The 18,915-nt window shown below is 38.6% G+C and overlaps 1 non-coding gene across 1 annotated transcript; it reads right to left on the bottom strand.

Moving 5' to 3' along the window:
* Positions 1-391: 391 nt before the first annotated feature.
* Positions 392-463, bottom strand: trnaw-cca. Its single transcript has one exon. It is a non-coding gene; the product is annotated as a tRNA-Trp (tRNA).
* Positions 464-18,915: the final 18,452 nt, after the last annotated feature.

The raw sequence follows: 18,915 nt of genomic DNA, 5'->3' as shown, positions 1-18,915 counted from the left end.
CACTGACTTGTATTATATCAAACTGAAAATGTTCACCACTGTTTGGCACCATGTACAATTTCCTCTGATCACAGAGCAGCCGGCTTGTCGGGTCTCGCAATAAATTCTGGGATATCAAAGGATACCGAGGATACATCGGAACCGTCCTTCGAATCGATCAAAGAGGACGCATTTTAAGGCCGCATAACGAGGAGTCTTGGAATCCAACCAGACCTCGACACTGTGCTATGACGTAATCATCCTTCTAATATGGCCTTCTAAGGACGCAGCCCATTAATTCGAACAGAGCCAAGGTCTTTTTGCCATATGTGTGAGTTTCACATGGATGAAGCCACAACTTAGAGGCTTCATCAAAAGTTTAAAAGAATTCCTTCAAACAAGCCATGAACAATGACTCTAACGTGATTTGAACACGCAGCCTTCTGATCTGGAGTCAGACGCGCTACCATTGCGCCACAGAGTCCTGAAAAAGGACAACCCCATATCACAAGAACATTTTTCGCAGACAAAAGATATGACACACTAGATAGTTGACATAGAATACCGTGATCCATGTGCAGCAAGCCAAAGTGTATTCCTGACATTGATTTCCTCATTTACAAGACAGAAGAATCCAATTGCCTTCTCCAGTAGATCTGGTTGCTAATCAAAAAAAGTTAAAAACAATCTACTGGACTTTGTTTTCAAGTTCGAAGACATTTTGTTTCCCATCCAGGAAGCTTTTACGATTCAAGATGTCATGATTAGCAAAGAGTTCAAGTCTGTATACAATAGCCCAACAAGCCCTTGTTTTGTTTTAGAAAACATGGAAACTGAATCAGACAAATGTGTCCACCCCATGGAACAGGGGTCATTTGGCTTCTTTTGTTAACCTGCAAAGCCCCATACATGTCTATGTCTCTGAAAGGGGGAGGGGTCATTAAAGGGAATTGTTGGCCTGGCTCAATATGCAAGGTGCTTTTACCATGTGGTAGTTTCACATGTCTCTGAAAGGAATGTAATTAAAGGGAAAAGTAGGTCTCTGTAAATAGGCAAGGTGAAAGAGAGAGTCAGAGGCAACCAGTCAGACCCGTCCTTCAGTTGATGCTACGACTTAATAGCAGGCAGTCTGCTGGCATGTAGCCACCTCAGCATACAATAGTTTAATGCTCCTACCTTCTGAACACAAGGACAGAAGCACCTGTTAGCTCTCTGATTAAGAGAACTAACAGGAGAAGTTGGGCCCTGTCACGCCTTGCTGATTCAGCCAGCATTGGGCGGAACTTTCTATGTATATTTTAATGTTGGGCGTATACATAGAGTATAACGAGTCCAGAACTTATGTCCACCTACAGGCTAGCTTATGCAAAACACACGGCACCGTAATGCCCAGGAAATGTCACAAGCCAGTGTCCTGAGGGGGGCAGCAAAGTGCCCAGAGGCACGCGGCTTGCATAAAAAGATTTCTTTGATCGCGGTATTAACCTAGTTGCTGTTTACTGCTCGCACAAAAATAAATAAATAATTTAAAAAGAAAAAGAAAGCAGGTACGCACTCACAGCAGATGCTGCATCATGTCTGCTAGAAAGTTTGTTATTCATGGGCGTGAACGCAGGGAGGATCCATCACACTCAGCTTCTGGTTCACCCTATGATTCAATTCAATTCAGTTCTTTTTATTTCTATAGCCCCAATTCACAACACAAGTCATCTCAAGGCACTTTACAGTTCAACCAGATCATACAGTCAAATTGATTGAAAGTTTTCTATCTAAGGAAAACCAGTTGATTGCATCGACTCACTGACTCATATACTCTAAGCATGTGAAGATCTTCCTCTGCTCGTTTCCAAAACGATGTGAGCTGTTCTGTCACAGAAGAACAGCCGGATCAGATCTGGTCTCTTTCCTTCAGGCAGCTGAAGTCCGCTCCTTTACGCACCGTTCCTGCTGCGCTCTCCTCCGTCTGTCCCGCTCCTCGCTCCTTCCAGGACGGAGGAGGTGACCCTGCGCTCCCTCTGCGTCTCCTCCTGTCCCTGTCCGGGATGGTGGTGTGAAAGGAGCCGCTCTAAAAATAACTTCCAATCTCCAAACCTGAAATAAAAATCCCTCTTTGAAGTAGGAAAAGGTTTCCAAGCAGAAGCGGATGAGGTGAAACTCTGATACTTTCTTTATGCCTCCAATGAGCGGGATCACCTAGAAGATGATTTATTCCTCCTCCAATACAGCAGTCATCAGTTTGCATCGCTCATCTGTCAGCTGATCAGTTCGCAGCGAAGCAGGTTTGGGTTCAAGTTCTCCTCCTGATGACGATGATGATCAATATTCAATCAGCCAATCAGAACACTTCATTCCAGCTCTAGAAAGCTACTGATTCCTTAGATGTTTGTAAAAGTGTCTCCTTCTAGCCTTTCTTGACTTCCCCGCTCCAAAGCCTCCCTCAGGGGTCAGCGAGGAGGGGACTCTGCCTCCCCCCTTTATTTATTTATTTTTTTTTATCACTGGATGTTTCTTCTCTTCCAAAATGCAAAGATATCCCCCATCAAAAAAAGTCCACCTGGAAATTAGTAGATCTGTAATCCTCCCTCGCAGTTCAGGGAATGAGATGCGCAAAGCCCAGAGCTGCTTCTTGGATTGTCCTCACAGACCGATGAGAGGACAGGGGAAGGAGGGGGGAGATGGGGGAGGTAAGAACTGCTCCCTTCAAGCTGCAAAGTCAGAAAAAAAGGACTAAAGTGACTCAGTGAGGGAAAAAAGAGGAAAGATCCGAGTTTTATCCAAATCTTCCTTCTCCAGCGGAGGATTTGAAGTGTTGAAGGAGTCCACCACCTCAGAGACTGTAACCAGATAACCTTCCGCGGATCACAGCGACCCGACACATGCAAGATAGTCCAGTTTGCCTCCTGGACTAAAATGATGGAGCTGAGATCAGCCAGAGACAGCAGAGGAACCCAGCAGCCTCCCTGAGCGGCTCCCGCTCCACAAACCACCGGGCGCTGTCCTTTCAGCCCCACACAGCCTGGAACCCTCTCTGCTGTCTGTTTCTAACTGCTGGAGTTCCCATCCTGTCTGCTCACGGTGTGTTTCCGGACTTCATGTGTCCCAAATACGCTTCTTATGTCTTAAAGGCAGAAACAGATGGAGGGGAATCAGTTTAGAGAGAGGGAGAAGGTAGGAGAGCGGAGAAAGAGAAGTAAAGTTAGGAGATAACAGAGTGTGAAGGAGAGCGACTTGGTGCTGCTTTTAATGCTCTTTGGCGCCCCCTTTTGGTCATTTTGAAGAAGTTATCCCGGAAATGAGATGTAAGAGAGCTGCTTGAGATTTTAACCTCATGGTCCTCAAGGGGCTCTTTGAAAGTTTGAGTTATTTAACATAACCTAGGTAGTTACAGACTATTTTAATCATTTTCCTGTCAAAGGAAAGCAAACACTTTGGAGACTCCGTCAGAAGTGTGAGGAAAACCACAACTGCTGTGGTTTCAGAGAAAAGGAAGATGAAATATAGAAAAAGGACTTTTTTACTCTCAGCTGATTCTTTTTATGCATTTTAAGGTCGATAAACTTTTTATAAATATAATAAATAAGGTCACAATTATTGAATTTTGTTTTGATTTTTGTTGTGTGCTTAATTTGATAGTTTATTGGGTTGATATTCTGATGTTTTGTGTCATAATGTTCTGGAAACATCTGGACAAGATCTCTGTTACTGAAGAAGAAATAATGTGATGGATACACAATAAAAAATAAATAAAAATAAACACAATAATACACAATAAAAATAAACTTTTTAAAATATTTAGATAAATAATGCCTTGTAGAGATAATGGACGTATTCCTGGACATTACTGGTGAAAAGACTGATTTAGCTGAGTGAAACTAAAGCCAGGTTACAGAGATTTGCATAAAAATATATCCTGCCTTTGTTACAATACACAAAAGTAGAGTCGTGTTTATTAATACACTTAATACACAGTTAATACACTTTTTTAACATGTCTAAATGACTTTTCTGTGAAGATTTTCGTTTAACAAAAACCCACACATCTAATTTCCACCTAATTTCAATAAAGGAACCAGAAAAGGAATAGGGGGAGGAGTGGAGTTCTGTCAGACCAGCATACCCATAGTAAATAGGCATAACGTCAGATTACTGTTTATCCCTTTAGTTTTGTACGAAAGATTTTAAACTACATCGACAGGCGTGTATCCCTTCAGTCACGTACAAAAAACCCAAAACAATTTAAGGTCAGATAATCATAAACTTCAAAGAACACCAAAAAGTAAGTAATTAAATAATTTTTAGTACATGACTAAAGGGATTCATCTCTTGGAGGTAGTTTAAAGTCTATTTTTCCTGCAAAACTGAAGGGTCAAACTAAAGGGACAAATGGATATTGCCTATGTGTATGCTGGTCTGACCAGGTATGCTCATCTGACAGAACGGTGGCCTAGTGGTTAGGGCATAGAGCTTGGAATCCTGAGGTTCTGAGTTTGAAACTCACTGCCACTCTGGCTCTCTGAGCACATCCCACACTGCCTCCTTGGTGCCCTGCATTGGCAGCCCACTGCCCCCTAAGGGGATGGGTTAAATGCAGAGGTACATTTTTCCAATGTGAGATCAATAAATTTCAATTACTGAATATGTTTAGAAGCCGTTTTGCACGTCTATAACTAGGTTTACAGAAATGAGTCTAGTTTTAATCTACAAAGCCAGTAGAATTGATTTATATCCATTACATTTAAGTAACTACAACCAAGCACCAAGTCTAACTGGGGTAAAAACCAGGAATAAAGGTGGTGGATCTGGGAGTTGGTGGAGAAATACATGAACTGGGTAAGCTCTATTTATGCAGGATTTTTCTGGTGTTTTTTATTTTTTTTCTCCTGGACGGTTAAATCCTGAGGAGATTGTGAAAAAAACCAACTAGTTTGTACTCTGGTGGATCTTTGCTTTCAGCATAGATGCTGTTTGTTTTGGAGCCACCTGGGCCCCATGACACAAAGCAGGGTTAGTTACAATCCAGGGTATGTTCTGGAATCTTTTCCATTTCAGAAAGCTAGAGAGACATTAGCCTAAAATTATGATAAATTAATTTGAGTAACTGAGAATTTCCCTCTTGAACCACCTGTTGAGGTTGGAACAAATATTCTGAAGAAATCCCCCCCAGGTTGATTGGAAGTTTTATGTTTCCCAAGAGAATATCTCTTCTGAAAACTGTGGACCATATCAAGCTGAAAGACTGTGGAACAGATGGCCAGCTAGATGTTTAGGATCACTGGCAGTCAGGGCCGGCGATTGCTATAGGCGAGATAGGCAATTGCCTAGGGCGACAAATGTGTTGGGGGCGCCCTCTAGCGTCGCCCTTAGGCTTACTTCCCATTAATCATAGAATTAGAAAAAAAAACGAATTAAACCGGTTATGAAGCATCCGTCAGTTTGACTTAACCTTACGTATATATAAATAGAAAAATATGAAAAAATAAATATACCACCGTTTTTTTATTTATTTTTTCACATTTAAGAGAAAATCGGAAAAGATTCTGATCACTTTTCAAGCGCCCTCCAACCCGGAAGTCGTGACGTCAGAACGGGAGCGTTCATGGCGGTCTCCTGCACTAAATGCGATAGCCAAAACGAGAAATCTGAAAGCAAAATTTCGACTTCAACCGAGCGATTCCTACCAGGAGACCATTCTGATGTATCGGAGGAAGAATATTTGTGTCTGGAGCCTCACATGTTCGACCCAGATGTTTCAGATGAAGAGAAGGCAGCGGACGAACAACAGCGAGTCGGACAATGAGTGGAGATTGGACGCCGGCCGGTGTTATGCCCAAAAGTGCATGCCTGCCGAAATATGCATCCCCAGTCGCGGGAGCGCGCCTCGCTCTGTTGAACTGCATATCGACGAGGAAAACGGATTAAAATATGTTCAATGGAGCTTAGGTTCTTATATTAATGATATAAAAACGTTTAAAAATACCTCTCGTGGGGAAAAAGTTGTGGTTATTTGGCAGATTAATTTACAAAATTACGGATTTTTTGAACAACATTAAATCCAAAGATTTTGACCATGGTACGGCTGATTTATTTGTTGTGGTCTCTTGTTATTTACACACAACACTAAACCGTGATAGCCGACGTGAGTTTGGAGTTTGCAAAGGTTTCTCTTAAGTGGAAAATCAAACGCGCATCTACACAGCACAGCGTTCACAGACCAGTGAGATGCGTTTGCTGCGCGTCAGAAAGCTATGGTGCATTCAGGAGCATTGGAACATTTTAAACTTACAAGAATGAGGCATAAAACAGAACTGTATTTTACTGAACTGTATTGTATTTTTTTTTTGTTTGTTTGTTTATGCATCTCACTGGTCTGTGAACGCTGTGCTGTGTGATTTATAATAATCAAATAATCATCAAAATGGGCTTGCACTGATGAGCATCAACTAAGAGGTCTCAAATAAAATCTCATTTGATGATACCATCAACGAATTTGCCATTAGGAAGTCCAGACGAGTCAAATTTTAATGCTGCATCAATTTTGAAGGTGAATAGAAATACCCGAAACAACTGATAGAACTACAAGAACTTCAAACTTTTAATTTTGTAATGGTATTCATAAAAGCACTTTTGTTTGTAGAGGGTTAATCTTTTTTTCTAATCACTAATCAATGTCAGAAATCAGGGTAAATATAGCTGATATATTTTATTTAGAGGAAAATTTTGTTTATCTCATTTCTATTTATGTTCAAATGATTTAATTGAACTGGAACAGAAAATTTAATTTAATGTTTATCAATTACTTTTTTATGTAGTCCTTGGTTGAAGAATTTCTTAAATTTATTATTTTTTATTGTTATTTGGTAATTTCTGAAATTGATTTATTTAATATTTGTTTAATGTGTGTTAAATTTGTTAATTGTCTGAAATAAATTAATTCATTGATTCAATCCAGTTTTTTAGTTATACTTTACCTAAGTGTACTTACAGATGGTTAAAAGTGTTTTTGCACAGTCCTAACTTTGAGTGTGTAATAAATTATTTAAAATAATAAAAAAGAAAAGGTACTGAAACCTATTCTGGTATTTGTCTATGCATCACTCCATGCTAAGTTACAGTTTTTTCTGAATGCTTAAACACAACTTTGATTCTTATAGCACAATTTCTAAAAGTATTAATATTTATAGCAAATCCACTCACTGAGTTCACAAAACTAAAAGAACAAACACTGCTTTGCACTCAATTTGCAATTTTGTAACACACACTTTGCACAACTGTAGGCACAATTCACCGCACAGCACTCTTTGTGGAACTGTAAACACAACTCAATGAAGCACTAAACAGATGCTGAAAACCGTACTGGTATTTCGCACGGCAAAAGTGAGGGGGGGGGCGCAAAACTCAATCTCGCCTAGGGCAACCAAAGGGCTAGAACCGGGCCTGCTGGCAGTCCTCCTTACCCTTTCCCTCACCCCGGTGTCATGCAGCTCATAGGTGGAAGGCAGCAGACAGCCAATAAACCACTCAGTCATGCAGAAAATATGCTGGACCTTGTCTCTGTTGTCTGTGTGAGAGAATACGGTCTATATTAGGTTGGGTGGTGGAGAAAATAGGCTTTCAGTCAGTGATTGATGTCTAAACAAGAAACACTTTCTGTGATACGGTGATTTATTGAACCCTTAAAACACAGTTTGCAAAAAGTGAAAATGTGATTTTAATACAGAGATTTCAATGCTGGAAAACATTCCAAGCATAATGCAATGCTCTTTCTTAGGGAAAATAGATAGATAATAAATATACACTACCGTTCAAAAGTTTGGGGTCACCCAAGCAATTTTGTGTTTTCCTGAAAAGTCACACTTATTCACCACCATGAAATGAAATGAATAGAAAATAGAGTCAAAACATTGACAAGGTTAGAAATAATGATTTGTATTTGAAATAAGATTTTTTTTTTTTACATCAAACTTTGCTTTCGTCAAAGAATCCTCCATTTGCAGCAATTACAGCCTTGCAGACCTTTGGCATTCTAGCTGTTAATTTGTTGAGGTAATCTGGAGAAATTGCCCCCCACGCTTCCAGAAGCAGCTCCCGTAAATTGGATGTGCACTTCTTGCGTACCATACGGTCAAGCTGCTCCCACAACAGCTCAATGGGGTTCAGATGTGGTGACTGCGCTGGCCACTCCGTTACCGATCACCAGCTGCCTGCTTCTGCTCTAAATAGTTCCTGCACAATTTGGAGGTGTGTTTAGGGTCATTGTCCTGTTGTAGGATGAAATTGGCTCCAATCAAGCGCTGTCCACTGGGTATGGCATGGCGTTGCAAAATGGAGTGATAGCCTTCCTTATTCAGAATCCCTTTTACCCTGTACAAATCTCCCACCTTACCGGCACCAAAGCATCCCCAGACCATCACATTACCTCCACCGTGCTTAACAGATGGCATCAGGCGTTCTTCCAGCATCTTTTCATTTGTTCTGCGTCTCACAAACGTTCTTCCTTGTGATCCAAACACCTCAAACTTGGATTCATCCGTCCACAACACTTTTTTTCCAGTCTTCCTCTGTCCAATGTCTGTGTTCTTTTGCCCATCTAAATCTTTTTCTGAATTTAGCCAGTCTCAGATATGGCTCAGATATATTGTAAGGCTTTTTCTTTGCCACTCTGCCCTGAAGCCCAGAATCCTGCAGCCGCCTCTTTACTGTAGATGTTGACACTGGTGTTTTGCGGGTACTATTTATTGAAGATTCCAGTTGGGGACCTGTGAGGCGTCTTTTTAAAAGTAAAATTTTAATTTCATTTGCAAACTATGTCATTTACCTGCTCAAATTAAGGGTAAATACACTTAATTTAAGACATTTTTACTTATTTCTAGATCGTTTTTTTCCAGTGAGTCAAATTGTTTCAAAGTTTTCTATCAAAAGAAAACTGGCTGGTTGAATCGACTCATTGAATGGAGGTAAGAGATTACTCTGTGGAATCCTTTGGCATCAAGTGAGGTTAAAAAGGAAGATTTAATTGAAAATCAAAGTGAAGCAGCCACGTTGTTAATTAAAATCCTGATCTTGGGAAAACTGAAGCGGTCCTTTGGCTTCAAACTGAAATCAGGGCTCACCACTGAGGCTCACTAAAAGCTGCCTGCAGGCACCTTAACATCCATCCCTCTGTGTAGAGGGAGCCTTTGCAGCCATAGTTAAAATATCTTGGGTCTACTTTCAAACTTAAGTGTGGATGCATCTGTCTGCCTTCAGCAACAGTATCTCTGTACCATCTGGGCCCTAGAATCCTCCACACAGGGCGTGAAAGGCAGACAGGGGTGAGCATGATGTGCGCCCCTCTCTCTCCTGTGTCAGAGCGGAGAATCATTCCTCCAGTTGCCCTCAGTGAATACTGCAGAGTCGGGATGTTTGGTTTCCATTTTATTTTCTGATGCTAGGCATAGCATGCCATTTGCTTTTGCCTGAGGGAGGATGTTCACAAACGGGGAAAAAAATGATTTGGATGAATTCCCAGAGTGAACAAAGTGGCTTGCAGAGAAGAAGCTGTGTTTCCAGTAGGAGAGAACTGAGCCGTGATTCAACAGGCGAGCTGTGAGCCGCTTGTCTCTGATATTAAAACATGCATCCCCATCTTTTTTCTTTGCTCCCCATTTGTGTATTTGAGTCGGCCTGAATCAGCATCAGCTCCTGCAGCTCGCAGAGATTTAGAAGGAGAGTTTGCAGAGAGCTGGTTTTCCTATAATGAATTCGGTTCATTAATTCCCCGTGTTGTGTTTGGTGTAAAGAGTGGAGAGGGCTCTCCAGGAGCACAGCAGGAGGACCTCTGAGTCGTCCTGCAGGGGTGTGATCTACTCGGTTTACTCCTTCACAAGCCTCCTGTTCAAGGGAGGAGGAGCCCTCGTCCAATCGGCTGCAGTTGGCCTAAATGTCCAGGAGAGAGCTGAGAAGTCTGGGTGAAAACCTTTAGCTGAAAGAAGCACAGAATTAAGAAAAAACTGTTGAGGAGACACAGAGGTGAGTGAGTAGAGAAATAAAGTGGAATAGGAGGATTTATCTGCCTCTAGGCCTGGAGTAGAAATCAACACTTTGCTTAATTTAAACAGCATGGATTTTCTTTCAGGGAATTTAAAGGATTTCTACCAATTTCACTACATTGACTTTAGGACATGTTTTTCCTGCCATTATGGGCTTAATGCATATTTCTAATGGGATCCCAATTAGTTGTAACAATAGACTGAATTTGAGAAATATAAAATTTTGATTTAAATTCAATGCAGTAAATATATTGTAAGTTGTATCATTTTAATGAATTTAGGTATAACATTTTCACATGGAGGCTGCCATGTTGTTTATGCTGCAATGTTGCTGAGGTCCTGTAGCTCCAGCTGTTTTAACAGCATTAAAGTCGTAGGGAAATCACATTTAAATGTCAAATCATTCTTGCTTAAACATGTATATAAATGTACGCTTTATCATTTTGTCCCAAAATTGAAAAAAATTCTATTTAAAAAAAAAAATCTTGTCTTAAAATCTTTTTTTTTTTTCTCGTTATCTTATGCTGGCCAGTTAGTTATACGTCAACCTGAACACCTAAATTCGGCCAATCATGTATCAACGGTCATCTGTCAATCAAGTTTTTTCTTTCATAGCATCTTGATTCTTCTGTCACAGCTAATATACGCAACGGTTGTAATAACATTCTGTCTTCAGCAGGCGTAGAGCTAACAGAACTGGCAGCGTTGCGAGGCAAGTCCTCAAACATGTACGGCTTCTGCCACACCATCCCACCCCCTTGATAATCGACCAATCACATTTACTTTATTCACACGTGTAAAGTCGTGCACCACTCGGGAGAATTCGGAAATGGAAAGGTTGGAGCAGCCATTTCCCTACGACTTTAAGTAACGTTAAGCTTTTTCAGTTTGAACTCCTGAGCAGCATTCTATAGGGATAAGATGAAAACTGTTTGTACCGGGCTACAAAAACACAGAATTCCTCGAGTAAAAACATGATGACATATTATAATGATAATGATAACATAAAAAAAAAAACACAGAAAAGAAAAGATCAATAAATAAATAAAAAATTAAGAGGGAACAAAAAACCTGCCGAAACATGAAAACATGGTGGTAAACTAACTTTTAAAAGATTATTTCACTGCATGTGACAAAGTAAAGATGCATTAACTCATGTTTTTAAAAACACAAGTTTTTTGCAGAACGTGGACCAAGTTCAAAAATTCTGGTCTGATTTGATTATTTGTCTTCACCTTATTTTTTTAAGACTTTAATCAGCTAGCAGCCTGCTAGGCTATCTGCAAAATAATCAGTATTTTGGGGCTTCTAGGAAAAGCAGAATTTGATTCAACAGTTTTTCCAATGATATAAACTCCATCCACAGTATGGATCAACAAAAATATGTCCAAATGCATTCATAAAGGACCCCGCTCCATTGAGGGCTCAATCGAACACATCGTGTAATGGTGTTTAAAAGGTTAAGACCAAATTTAATTGAAACTGTGATATTTCCCTCTGAGCCTTTTGAAATCAATATAAATATTGAGGGAATGTTTTGTGCAGAAAGCAAATAGGAGCATAACCCACGCAGGCCACATCCAAGATATTTGACTCACGAGTGAACAAGTACATGTTCCAAACGACTTAAATCACTTAGAGAGGGAGAAAGTGTGGCCAGGGCTGTTCACTGCTCAGCTTGATCATTTGTGACAACATTAATCCTTTAGAAAATTAACTTCTTTGGGAAACATTAACTAAACACAGAGACTGAACAAGCGGATCATGACTGATGATGTTTGACACTAAGAGCAGATGAAGCACCTCTAATGAGGAGTTATTAGGGTTGCAGCTATCGATTCTTTTAGTAACTAATTCATTTATCAAATGTTGTTAAATCACTTGATATAAAGAGAGACTTTTAGTTAATTATGATTTTCAAGTGAGACTATTAATCCTATGAGTAAGAATTGTGTATTACTCTAATCCGCTCTATAGGTATATATTCATCTCTTAACTGCTCCAGTGCATGCAGGAGGTCCAATGCCCCCAAAAGAACCACATTACTGCATCACATCCAAGGGGAACCCCCCGAACTGTCCCCTCAGTGTCCCCAAATATGAGTCCAGTTTTCCAGGCATGTCTACACTGCAAAAACGACCTAGAAATAAGTAAAACAAATTTAATTAAGTGTATTTACCCTTAATTTGAGTAGGTAAATAAGATGATTTGCAAATGGGATTAGATTTTTTACTCTTAAAATACAATAATTAGATAATATCCCATTCAAATAAGGCAATATAATTGTTTTCTCTTATTTTAAATGTAAGTTGTCTTGTTCCATTGGCAAAGTGTCTCACTTAAGTCCTCAGTTCAAGAACAAATGCACTTATTTTAAGGAAAAATACTTATTTAGATCTACTTTTTTTTTTAGCAGTGCACGTATTTTCTTACCAGAAACCCTGCCAGTCTCTTTTTCACTGGAAGAAAGAAACAAGTGATATTACATTAAAAAAAAGGAAAAAAAAAAGGTATATTTTTAGAATAGTTTTTATTTAATTTAAGGAAAGTATTTAAATAACTTTGAGCCCCAAGGGTGTAGGTTTGACTTTGGTAGGGACACTACTGGTCTTCGGGTTCATGGTCTGATGTCATTGGTCCTTTAAAAAAATATGCGTGCTCTTTTTTATGCTTAATGTGAGCATCAGGGTTTAAATGTGTTTAAAGAGAACAGCAGCATTTCTTGCTACATTAATACAAATCTTATAAGCACTACACACACTAGATGCTGTTTATCAATGTTTAAAGCATCACTGGCTCTGACCAATGTGGAATCAGGACTTTTTTCCACTTTGAAAAGGTTTGCATCTAAACTTACCAGGGACAAAGACAGTAGGTAAATATATGCCTATTTAACCAAATATAGCCTAATTATGTCTGTTATATGTGGATCTATCCTGTGTTTTCTTTTGAAGATATAGAATTGTGCAGAGGTATACCCCACTCTTATTTTTTTTATCTAATATGCTCTCTCTGTATCAAGCAAAATAAAACATTTAAGGGACAGCAAATAAATGTATTGTATTTACATTTGCACTGAAACTATAAGAGGAACTGACACTGAGCATTTAAAATATTAACTTCACTATACAAGTTGTACATCTAGGCTGTAGTTACTCTGTGTCGCCAAAATCATGTATTTTATCTAGGGCTGAAACATTTAATCAAAATAATTGATTATTTAAATAATCATCAACTAATTTAGTAATTGATCAATCATTAACTGGAACATAGGGCCACTAAAATGTGCCTTTAGCCGACAGAGCGACCCACTTAGAGCAGGAATTTTACCAAGATTGTAAAACTTTTTGTAAAAAATTTACCAAACATTAATATTTGTACTGATTTACTTATGGATCGTGTGGAAATCTAGAAAAATAGAATAAATGTAAATAGTGTTCCTCTGTTTGTCTTTATTCTATTTCTAGAGGTAGAAGTCAATTAAATAGAACTATTTTTATGTGGAAAATAAAAAATCTTTAGCATCCTTCTCATGTTGTTCAGAGGCGTAGCCAGACATTTTTTATAAGGGTGGCGAGGCAATAACCAATGTAAACTGAGGGGTGGTGAAAGTTTATAGGCACCAGAACCTCAGGGTCAATCTACAACAGGAAAATGAATGGGCACAACATCCATATTTTCAAATAAAGACTAACTATACTTCTCTACAACCTTTGCTGACAAATAGACTCATAAATATTTAAACATCTGTGCTTTCTAGATAAAATTGGCCATCTAGTGGAACTCTATGGCGTTAGCAGTACTGCTCCACTTGTGAAAGTAAAATCTGTTCAGCTCTTTTTCAGCATCAAGACAATTATTCTTATTGCCACATCGCCAGACAGGACACTGTTTAAAAAAATGTTTTTTTAAAGTCAGACGTGGGTGGAGGTGAAGAAAAGATTAATCTGAGGTACCGTAAATCCTCTAATATAGGCTGGGGCCTTTATTTCATACAGGTACATCTTGGTCCAGGCCATTATTGGAAGGAGGCCAGAATTAGAGGCAGGCCTCTATTTCTATTTGATCAAAACAGGCTACCAGTGGAATGAATAAAAACAAGATTTTGTGTCTCTGAACCTATAAAATACTAGGTTCATTTATTGAAAAAGTACAGTTACCATAACGGTATACAGAACATTATTCAGACATCTTCCAGCAGAGGAATTTTTTCTGCACAGCAATGTGCAGGAAAAGGCAGGCTGAGTGGAAGTAGGCCACCAGTATCATATATTTCAAGGGAAACTCAGAACAACGAAGGCCAACGAATATCTGTCATTTTAACGCTGGCTGGTTACCACCACACCTACCAGTGATCACATTTGTTCTTCAGATCAGAACGATTGTGTGGCTGGTTATACTCCTGCAGCAGTGAGCTTGATGCAGACATTTTTGGTTTATGCTCAATATTAAAGTGTGTTCTGCGCTATACACTGTGGGTCTAGATACGGTGAGGAAGTGGGGGCGAGTAGCCCAACAACAAAGGGACATGACGGCGAAAAAGAGCGGAGATCCGGATGGAAAAAGGGTTCCAGCGTTCTCGTGCACCTCGCTCTCCTAGCTTTTCAAACTCAGCTAAATAAATTTTCATGTTTTCCCTCATTTTTCAGCAGTAAATTGTGAAACAAAGCATGAATATATTGAATATATGTTTAAATTTTGTACCATTCAAATATTATACCATAAATATATCATATTACATTGTATTGTATTGCATTGTATTATATTACACCATCATATAGCATTAAAAGACATCTATAAATCTTGATCATTCCTACTAGGAAAAATATATTTTAGATGTCAATGTGACAGCCTGCTGCCACACTCTGAAGCTGTGTGGTAACTTTTACATTGTTTTTATTTTCAAAATCAGTTGCACATTTCATATATTTTCATTAGCCTGACTATAAGTTATTTTTTTGCAGCGCAAATATTTAGTTAACTTTATTTGTCAGGTTGTTTTTTGTCAAGATGCAATTAATTAATTTCTTTGAGTTGCCAGTTTCCTTGGGATCTGCTGGTGGAGGGCTGCAATGAGCTCCAGCTTTCCTCAATTGGTTGCAGGCTAATCAGCGGATCAAACTATTTGTAATGGGAAGGGAAATTTGTTTGTCATTTGTTTAAATATTCTTAGTTTGGGTAATTTTGTTAATTAGATAAATTTAGTGTCTGGCCAGTATTTATCTGTTTAATTAAGTTTATTTGTTTATTAGTTTGTTAGTCAGTTACCCCCCTTGTGTGTCAACAATCAGGGCTCGATGTTAACCATCGCCCGATCTCCTGGGGCAAGTAGTTTTTATTATCGAGAGAGTACAATTTTCATTGCACTTGCCCGGCGGGCAAATGCAATGATCGGGAAAAAAAAAAAATTTATCACTCAAAATTACTTTAAAATCACAGACAATCGCTGAAAACGACCCATAAGCGTTGCCGGCGCCATTTTTGTAATTTTTTACACATTCTTGCGTGATTTCAAAAAGCCACGCGATTTTCCGCCAGATGGCGTAATTTTTGTCCGGGGTTTTTTGTCCGGCGCGAATCAGACACATTTTTTTCGACTTGGCAGGCTTAAAAACAAAAACAATGCAAAAAAATGTAAGTAGAGTAACTCGACCCCCCCGATTAATCATTAACCCATGAGACCCCCTGAAAGCCTCAAAAGCAAAATTTAAGGAATTTTAGGAAGCCATTGCTCATATTTGCGTATTGTTTCTAAGTTATATACTATAAGCTTTCTTATGTATAATATTTGATATAGTCTTATTTTGAAATCACCGGAGGTTGAGCAGTTGGTGCCTCCCTGTTTACACAAAGACTTACGCACATTATTTCTTTGTTGCAGTTTTACCATTCATTCATCCAGCCAATAAATCCAAAGAAAAGGCTTACGGTGTGGTTATTGGAAATGATGGTTATCTACCTGCTAAGAGTGAGGGCAGGACAAAAATATTTTTTTTTGTCGCTAATGGTCACTAAAATGTTTTTAAGCTCAACATGTCCAGTATTAAAATTCAAAACCTTTATTCACAAATATGCTCTGTTTTTTGCGAAGTGGAGCCAGCCAATCCTGTTCGCGTATGCAAATTAGCCATGTGCTTTTCCGCAGTTAGTAACATGGGCAACAACAGATTGCGTGAAGACAGCAGGTCTTCACTCCTGTTGGTGGACCTCAACGGACCTCCTCTGGACAAATTTAACCCATTTCCATTCGTCAGAAACTGGATTAAAGCAGGACATGTGCATGCATGAAAGAGACAGACAGACAGACAGTCTTTGTGTGTGTGTTTTCATAGACTGTCTATTCAGGCTCTTGCCCACTCAGATTCACAGAAAGCTTCATCCATCAAGCTGTCAGGAAGCTGAGCCCTCCTCAAAAAAAAAAAAAATCACTCCTGCACTACAATATTAATATATTTATTTACTGTTATTTTGCACTGTTACTGTTACAAATGCTATATCCTACATAATTGGTAATAATAATAATAATTTTTCTGTTGCCATTACCATCTGCCTTTTTGCACTAGCATAAGTATTGCATATTTCATGTTATTGTACATTTTATATTTTATTGTGAAATTGAATGTTTAAATTTTAGTATTAGGAACTGATCTTATCTGTTGTGCCTGGGCACTTTATCTGTGTCACTGTTGGTGAATGAGAAACAAACGTCCTCTCCCGTCCTTGTATATCTGGTGAATCTGAAGAATTGACATTAAAGCTGACTTTGGCTTTGAAATGTTATAGGCCTACTGCATATTGAGAAAATTTAGATCGGTATTGCGCAACAATCGGGAGATGGAGACCCCCCCAAATATTGACAGGTATTTCGCACACTGCCCACCACCTATTTTACCCTCCACCCATTTCACCCAGATAACCCTAGATTAAACATTATTTGTCAGGGATTAGGAAAATTGGCATAATTGTATGCCATGCACACAGTGTAAATATGGCTATCATATGGCAGTCTTCTGTACAGTGATGCAGGTCAATGTTCATTTAATTTTTTTTCTCTTAGACATTGGAGAGGTGAATTTAAATGTTCTAGAGCTAAACATGTTAAATTGGTGACCTGTTATGTTATTATTGTCTTGTTGCTGCATTTATTTTGAGTCAGTTAAAAGTCAGGGAATTCTGAAATGATGTCAGACTGTGGAAAACCTGTATAAAATAACTATGTATAATGATTCTCTAGAAAAGTCACATTATGGTAATAGTATTATCTTGTATAAACATACCGTGACTCTAAAATATGTTATTCATTTGTGACATTGAGATAAAAATCCTTAAAGTCAACCCCTGAATATGAAGATAACATAAAGGGTTCATTAATACTGGTTCAAGGAAAACTATTCTCTCTTCTGCAACTTTTCACCTTCATTCACTCTCTAATCACAAACCTACAAGTTTTAAGAGAACTGATGTCATAGTTGCACATCAGGATATATGAAATAACTGTGAGGTAAATAAAAATTGATGCATGGTTTTCTGAATTTGATATAAATCTGCAAGGAGAGGAATTTATTCATGTTAGACATAACACAATAATTCATAAAAACACCTTATGTCTTTCAGGAAACTTCTTTACCAGTTTACACACCACATACCATGATGTCCATTCTGATTTACTAAACACCTCAAGCTCAGTCAATCAAGTGGAAATCAGTGAGTGGAATTTGAAAAAAAATATTTAAAACTTTTTAAACAGTTTGTGTTTTTGATTTTGCAATATCCTGTATTTCATAATTTTGTTTTCTAATTTAAGTTTGTTGAATTTTTTTCTTTACTTTCTCATTTTCAAACTTGCTTTTATACATTTGATCGATTGCTTTATATGCAAATTGTGCTTCATGGATGAAATTTTCTATATTTCTGGGGGCGGAGCAATGAGGCATTTCTATTGGTCTGCTGGACGTTAGCAACAACACCTTATTGGTCAATGTTTGCATCAAGAGCGAGCATTTGTATTCGGCTGAGAGAATGAAATGTTTAAAAACTCAGTCTGAGAAAGACTAATTTAAAAATATGAAATATGTAAAAATGATGAAAGATAAAGGTTGAAATTATAAAATTTGTTTAAAAAAATATATATTTATTTTAAAATTATTTATTTTCCACATTTTATTTCTGGATTCTTTTATATTTCCATTTACAAATCTTGTTCTTTTGTTTGCAACAAAAATGGAGCTAAATTCCCTCCATAGCTCTAGGAGTGGATGTTCTGTCAGCGAATGTGTTCTGTAAGTTTTCCTCCCCATATCATTTTTAAGCTGTAGGCCAACACACCTAGCCTGACGTAGTCCGACTCAATTCTAGTCAGAATATGAGTCTGATACTGCTCCATAGAGCTGTGATTATGGGGCGTGTTTTGAACGAACCAGGAAAAAAAATGCCTCTGCACTCAATTGGATAGATCTACAACCAATAAGAGCAACGGAGTGCGTGACGTATGTTTAGCGAGGCATAGTTGTTGTCCACAAAAATCAAAGCGTGCAGTTTCACGCCTAGAATAAGAAGATGAGACTTGATCGCGTTTCTCTGTTCCTCTTTTAAAATTAATTTGCTGTCGATATCTTCTAGAACAGACCTAATAGCAGAATCTACTCACCCAAACTCTCCAGCGGCAGCCATTATTGTTGTCACCCAAGCGCGCTTTGGTCACGTGGTTGATAACGTTACTCTTGATCATCTGTCCATCATAGTATAAAGCCCGCCCTGACAATTTGATTGGATCGCCTGACAGTGGGCTTTAATACTCGCGCTACTATGGAGCAGAGCCAGACCGAACTTCCCCGAACTCAAACCTTGTGGGCGGGACTAAGTTCGGACTGGCACCCAGGCTACAACACACCTGCTCTTTTCTCTGGAAA

This window comes from Cyprinodon tularosa, unplaced genomic scaffold (assembly GCF_016077235.1).
Source record: "Cyprinodon tularosa strain WSP-4 unplaced genomic scaffold, ASM1607723v1 ctg363, whole genome shotgun sequence".
Lineage (NCBI taxonomy): Eukaryota > Metazoa > Chordata > Actinopteri > Cyprinodontiformes > Cyprinodontidae > Cyprinodon > Cyprinodon tularosa.
This window is presented reverse-complemented; position numbering and strand designations above follow the sequence as displayed.